The 6,859-nt window shown below is 42.9% G+C and overlaps 1 non-coding gene across 1 annotated transcript; it reads left to right on the top strand.

Annotated features, from left to right (window-relative positions):
• Window positions 1–525: 525 nt before the first annotated feature.
• Window positions 526–597, top strand: trnag-ucc (transfer RNA glycine (anticodon UCC)). Its single transcript has one exon. It is a non-coding gene; the product is annotated as a tRNA-Gly (tRNA).
• The last annotated feature ends 6,262 nt before the right edge of the window (window positions 598–6,859 follow it).

The raw sequence follows: 6,859 nt of genomic DNA, 5'->3' as shown, positions 1-6,859 counted from the left end.
GACAATTGCTGCCCAGGGTTTTGTTTAGTAACTTGATTTCAAAGTGCCACATATACACGCTTGCAATGGCAAGGTTTGTTTGCCAGTAATCCATCACACACTCACAGGCTACATTGACATGCAAATCAATGCAATGAGCTCTCACTGTCTAAAGATGACAAAGTATTTGCTGATAAGGCAGCCGAGTTTCAGAGGATGGAGGCTTTTATCAACATCAGTGGTGTTTTTCCAGTTAGTGTCTGGGAGGTGGTCCCTGAGAGGGCAGAAATAGACACAATGGGAAGAGTGTGAATGGAATCCCATTTTGAGTCTTTAGATATCTTGAGAGATGGTTAAATAGATTTGGTTGACAGCATTTTGTTGACATTTCAGTCTCTTTCTCTGCATGCTTTCTTTTTTTCTGTCTATCTTGCTTTGTGTGTGAATATTTTGTTTCAAAAATGCTTTTCAGTTGCAAAAAAGAGAGGTGCTTTAGAGAAGGGTGAAGGATTACTGTACTGTGTATCAAATCTCCTTTTCAGCTGTGTGATGGTGGTGCAGTGGTGAGCATGGTTGCCTTCCAAGTTGTTGACCTGGGTTCAATTCCCAACCATCACATTTCTTACTTTCCACTTGAGGATGAAAAGATCCACTAACGATGCTGATTGTAATCGGCTCTGACAATGACTGCCCAGGGATTTTGTTCAGCAACCTGATATTTAAAGTGCCACATATGTATGCTTGCAGTGGCAAAATCGATCTGCCAGCGATCCATCACACACTACAGGCAACAGACACCAAGTCCATGCAATGAGATCTCACTGTTCAAAGATGTCAAAGTAGGAGCTGGGGTCAAATTCTGGGAATAAGGCAAAGGAGTTTCAGCGGATGGAGGATTTTATCAACATCAGTGGTGTTTTTCCATTAAATTGGAACTAAACTGGTTACGATAAATCTCTCAGCAGTGAAACATTCTTGTTGCGTGACTTGGGCACAGATATAGTAAGAACACAAACCAGGACAGGACTTGAGAACACAGCGAGCACCCAACTGAGTCAATCCAGGTTCTCAGTGTGAGGGTAATGCTTTTAACAGAACTTGAAGCAGTGTTCAGTGTCAAAGAACAGTATGCAGTTGCCAACAAATTGCAGAAAGAGTGATGTTCCAGGTCAGGGAAGTGGTCCCTGAGAGAGCAAAGGTAAACAAAATGGGAAAAGTGTGAATGGAATCCCAAATTGAGCCTTTACGTACTTTGTGAGATGGTTAAATTGATTTGATTTTCAAAATTTTGTTGAAATTTTACTCTTTTTTTGAATGCTTTATGTCTATCTTGCTTTTTGTGTGAATATTTCATTTAATCAATGCTTTTGAATTGCAACAAAGCAAAAAAAATGCTTCAGACAGGTGAAGGATTACTGTGCTTTGTATCAAGTGATGCTTTCAGCTGTGTGATGGTGGTGCAGTGAGAAGCATGGTTGCTTTCCAACCAATGACCTGAGTTTGATTTCCAGCCATCACATTTCTTACTTTCTCTTTGAAGATGCAACGTTCTACTCATGGAATCAAACAATCTTAGAGCACATGAGGAAGCCATTCGGCCCATCATGCCTGTTCCGGATTTTGGAAGAGCTGTCCAATTTAGTCCCACATCCCAGCATTTTCCTCATACCCTGCAAATAAGTCTTCTTTAAGCACATGACCAATTGCCTGTTGAAAGTTCCTGTGGAATTTGCACCTTTTCAGGCAATGTATTCCAGATCCTAACAACCTTCAGTGTGAAAAAAATTCTCCTCAATTCGCCCCTAGTTCTTTTGCCAATTATTTTAAATCTAAGACCTCTGGTTACTGACCCAGTTGCCCGAAGAAACAGTTTCTCCCTACTTGCTCTATCAAAACCGAATATCATTTTGAATAACTCTATTAAGTCTACCCATAAACTTCTCTGCTCTAACGCGATCAAGCCCAGGTTCTCCAATCTCTCCACATAACTGTTGTCCCTCATCCCTCGCATCATCATGCTAAACCTCCTCTGTGCCCTCTCTAAGGCCTTGACATCCTTGCCAAAGTGTGGTGCCCAGAATTGTACACATTACTCCAGTTAATGCCTAACCAGTGATTTGTAAAGGTTTAGCATGACTTCCTCGTTTTTGTATTCAATGCCAATATTTACAAAGTCAGGTATCCCATAAGCTTTCTTAAGCACCTGATCAACTTGTCTTGTCATCTTCAAAGATTTGTGAATATGTACCCCCAGTCCCTCTGCCCTTGCACCCCTCTCATAATAGTACCATTTAGATTATACTGCCTCTCCATGTTGTTCCTCCCAAAGTGCATCACTTCACACTTATCTGCATTAAATTGAATCTGCCATCTGTCTGCTAATTTCACCAGCCCACCTAAGACCTTGTGAAGTCTGCAATGATTCTGCTCACTGATTAACAAGATGCCAAGTTTTGTATCACCTGCAAATTTCAAAATTGTACTCCCTATACCCAAGTCCAGGTCAATTAAAAATAACAAGAAAACCAATGGTCCTCACAACCACAAAAAGATCCACTGATGAGGTGGATTGTCATCAGATCTGACGATTGCTGCCCATGGTTTTGTTTAGAAACCTGATTTCAAAGTGGCACATAGGGATGCTTGCAATGGCGAGGTCTGTCTTCCAGTGATCCATCACATGCTCACAGGCAACACTGACACGCAAATCCATGCAATGAGCTCTCACTCAGGGCAGATGTAGACAAAGTGGGAATTGTGTGAATGGAAACCCAAATTGAGCCTTCACATACCTTGTGAGATGGTTAAATTAATTTGATTGTCAACATTTTGTTGAAGTTTTATTCTCTTTCTTTGTAGGCGCTCCTTTTTCTGTCGATCTTGCTTTTTGTGTGAATATTTCATTTCATAAATACTTTTGAATTGCTTAACAGAAAAAAAGATGCTTTAGAGAAGGCTGCAGGATTACTGTGATGTGCAGCAAGTTCTGTTTTCAACTGTGTGATGTTGGTGCAATGGGAAGCATGGTTTCCTGATAAGCTACTGGCCGGGGTTCAATTATATGCATCACTTTCTATTTATCAATGCTAAGTAATACTCACAGCATCATACAATCTTACAGCACAGAAAGAGTCCATTCGGCCCATTGTGCCAGTGCCAGCTCTTTGAAGGAGCGATTCAACTTAGTCTCAGTTCCCTCCATTTCCCCATTGAACCTGTAAATTAGTCCTCATCAAGCACATGTCCAACTGCCTTATAAAAGTTCCAATGGAATCTGCATTATTTCAGACATTGTATTCCAGATCGTACCAACCCTTTGTGTGAAAAAAATTCTGCTTATTTCCCCTCTAGTTCTTTTGCCAATTATTTAAATCTATGACTCTGGTTGCCCACACATTTGCCAGAGGAAACAATTTCTCCCTATTTGTCCTATCAAAACCCCATATAATTTTGAATACCTGTATTAGTTCTCTGCATAACCTTCTCTGCTCTAAGGAGAACAATCCCAGCTTCTCCAATCTCTCCACATAACTGACGTCCCTCATCTCTTGTATCATCATGCTAAACCTCCTCTGTATCCTCTCCAAGGCCTTGACATCATTCCTGAAGTGTGGTGCCCACAATTATACACGATACTCCAGCTTATCCATGCCTTTGTTACCTCCAATGCTCTCCTAGCTGGCCTACCACTTTTGACCTTCCATAAACTTGAGCTCATCCAAAACTCTACTGCCTATATGCTAACTCGCACCAAGTCCTGTTCTCCCATCACCTCTGTGCTCGCTGACCTACATTGTTTCCGGCCCGGGAATGCCTCGTTTTAAAAATTCTCATCCTTGTTTTCAAATCCCTCCATGGCCTCACCCCTCCCTATCTCTGTAACCTCCTCCAGCCCTACAACACTCCGAGATATCTGCGCTCCTCCAATTCTTGCCTCTTGCACATCCCCGATTTTAATCGCACCACCAATGGCGGCCATGCCTTCAGCTGCCTAGGCCTTAAGCTCTGGAATTCCCTCCCTGAACCTCTCCGCCTCTCGATCTCTCTACTCCTTTAAGACACTCCTTAAAACCTACCTCTTTGAGCAAACTTTTGGACACCTGTCCTAATATCTCCTTATGTGTCTCGGTGTCAAATTTTGTTTGGTAATACTCTTGTGAAGTGCTTTGGGATGTTTTACTACGTTAAAGCCGCTATATAAATGCAAGTTGTTGTTGTTGTTGATGATGACTAACCAGTGATTAGTAAAGGTTTAGCATGACTTCCTTGTTTTTTATTCAATGCCAATAATTACAAAGCCATGCAGCCCATACACTTTCTTAACCGCCTTATCAACTTGCCCTGCTGCCTTCAAAGATATGTGAATATGTCCCCCCAGGTCCCTCTGTCATTGCACCCTCCTCAAAATAATACCATTTAGATTATATTACATCTCTATGCTGTTGCTCCCAAAGTGCATCACTTCACAGTTATCCACATTAAATTGTATCTGCCATCTGCCTGCCCATTTCACCAGCCTATCTAAGTCCTCTTGAAGTTTACCATTATCCTCCTCACTATTTACCACATGGCCAAGTTTTGTATCATCTGCAAACATCAAAATTGTATGCCCTGTACCCAAGAACTTTTGTAGTTACATTAGGAAAAAGAGGGTGGTCAGGAGCAGTGATGGCCCCTTAAAAACTGAAAGTGGGGTTATTGTCATTGACAATGGGGAAATGGTGGACATGTTGAACAATTACTTTGCACAGTATTTACAGTAGAAAAAGAGGATAGCATGCCGGAAATCCCAAGAAAACTAATATTGAATCGGGGACAGGGACTCAATAAAATTAATATAAGCAAAGCAACAGTAATGAAGAAAATAGTAGCACTAAAGAGTGACAAATCCCCAGGACCAGATGGTTTCCATCCAAGGGTTTTAAAGAAAGTAGGTGAGCACATTGCAGATGCCCTAACTATAATCTTTCAAAGTTCTCTATATTCACGAACTGTCCTTCCAGATTGGAAAATTGCACATGTCACTCCACTTTTTAAGAAAGGAGAGAGAGGGAAACCAGGGAATTATAGACCAGTTAGCCTAACATCTGTTGTGGGGAAAATGAGAATTTTCAGTTAATCAGAGAGAGCCAGCATGGATTTGTGAAAGGTAAGTCGTGCCTGACAAACCTGATTGAATTTTTTGAAGAGGTGACTAAAGTAGTGGACAGGGGTATGTCAAAGAATGTTATTTAGATGGACTTCCCAAAGGCATTTGATAAGGTCCCACATAAGAGACTGTCAGCTAAGATAGAAGCCCATGGAATCGAGGGAAAAGTACGGACTTGGTTAGGAAGTTGGCTGAGCGAAAGGCGACAGAGAGTAGGGATAGTGGGTAGGTACTCACATTGGCAGGATGTGACTAGTGGAGTCCCGCAGGGATCTTTATTGGGGCCTCAATTATTCACAATATTTATTAACGACTTAGATGAAGGCATAGAAAGTCTCATATCTTAGTTTGCCGATGACACAAAGATTGGTGGCATTGTAAGCAGTGTAGATGAAAACATAAAATTACAAAGGGATATTGATAGATTAGGTGAATGGGCAAAACTGTGGCAAATGGAATTCAATGTAATCAAATGTAAGGTCATCCACTTTGGATCAAAAAAGGATAGAACAGGGTACACGAGGGGCTGAATGGCCTACTCCTGTTCCTATGTTCCTATGTTCCTACGACCAGGTCATTTATACATATCAATAAAAGCAATGGTCCTCATACCCACAAAAAGATCCACTAACGATGCAGATTGTAATCAGCTCTGACAATTGCTGCCCAGGGTTTTGTTTAGCAACCCGAGATTCAAAGTGCCACATATGTACACTTCCAATGGCAAAATCTATCTGCCAGTGATCCATCACAGGCTCACAGGTTACAGACACCCAAGTCCATGCAATGAGCCCTCACTGACCACAGGTGTCAAAGTAGGAGCTGTGAACAACACGGTGTTTAGGAAAGGAAGGGGAATTGTAGGACGTTTCCTTAATCCTCAACTCAAAATCCCTCCTAGCACATTGATTCTGAGTTAAATGAGTTAATTTTGTCCCTTTCAGCACACTTGCAGGAGATATAGGAAGAGTCGGGACACTTTCTTGGAGTTTTTTCGCATTATAACGAATGCAGAGCTGAGCAGCTAATTCACGACAAACTTGGAAATGGTTGTGAATCTTCCATTAATGGGTGTGGTAACGCTCGAAACAATGCATCAATCCAGCTGTTTGGAGTGTGCCAATTGGAAGGAGTAAGCATAGAAAGTTATTATTTCTTTGAGGAGACCCTTCAGGTAATTGTGAACAGTGGCATGGAAAGACAAAAGGTCTTCTATTGTTCGGAAGGACAGCATCCAACCAGCGGCAGGACATGGGAGGTGACTGTCTGGGGGCGGGGGGAGGTGACTGTCTGGGGGCGGGGGGAGGTGACTGTCTGGGGGCGGGGGGAGGTAGGTGCCTGTCTGGGGGCGTGGGAGGTGACTGTCTGGGGGCGGGGGGAGGTGATTGTCTGGGAGCAGGGGGAGGTAGGTGCCTGTCTGGGGGCATGGGAGTTGACTGTCTGGGGGCGGGGGGAGGTGACTGTCTGGTACATGGGGGGAAGTGTTTGTCCAGGGTCGGGGTTGGGGTGGTGGTGAAAGTGGTGCCCACATCTGGAAAGAATTGTGGAAGTAGGGGTCCAATCTGAAGAAAAGTGACACCATAAAGACTATCAGCAGAGATGCCAATGGTGCACGATACCCGTGATTGTTCAGTACCACATTTACTACCATGTCACATGTTTCTCACGTTCGACGGGATGGGAGGACTAGTGGCGGAGAGGGACTTGCATGAGAGCGGTTGTGATAAACAC

This window comes from Heptranchias perlo, chromosome 29 (assembly GCF_035084215.1).
Source record: "Heptranchias perlo isolate sHepPer1 chromosome 29, sHepPer1.hap1, whole genome shotgun sequence".
Lineage (NCBI taxonomy): Eukaryota > Metazoa > Chordata > Chondrichthyes > Hexanchiformes > Hexanchidae > Heptranchias > Heptranchias perlo.
This window is presented reverse-complemented; position numbering and strand designations above follow the sequence as displayed.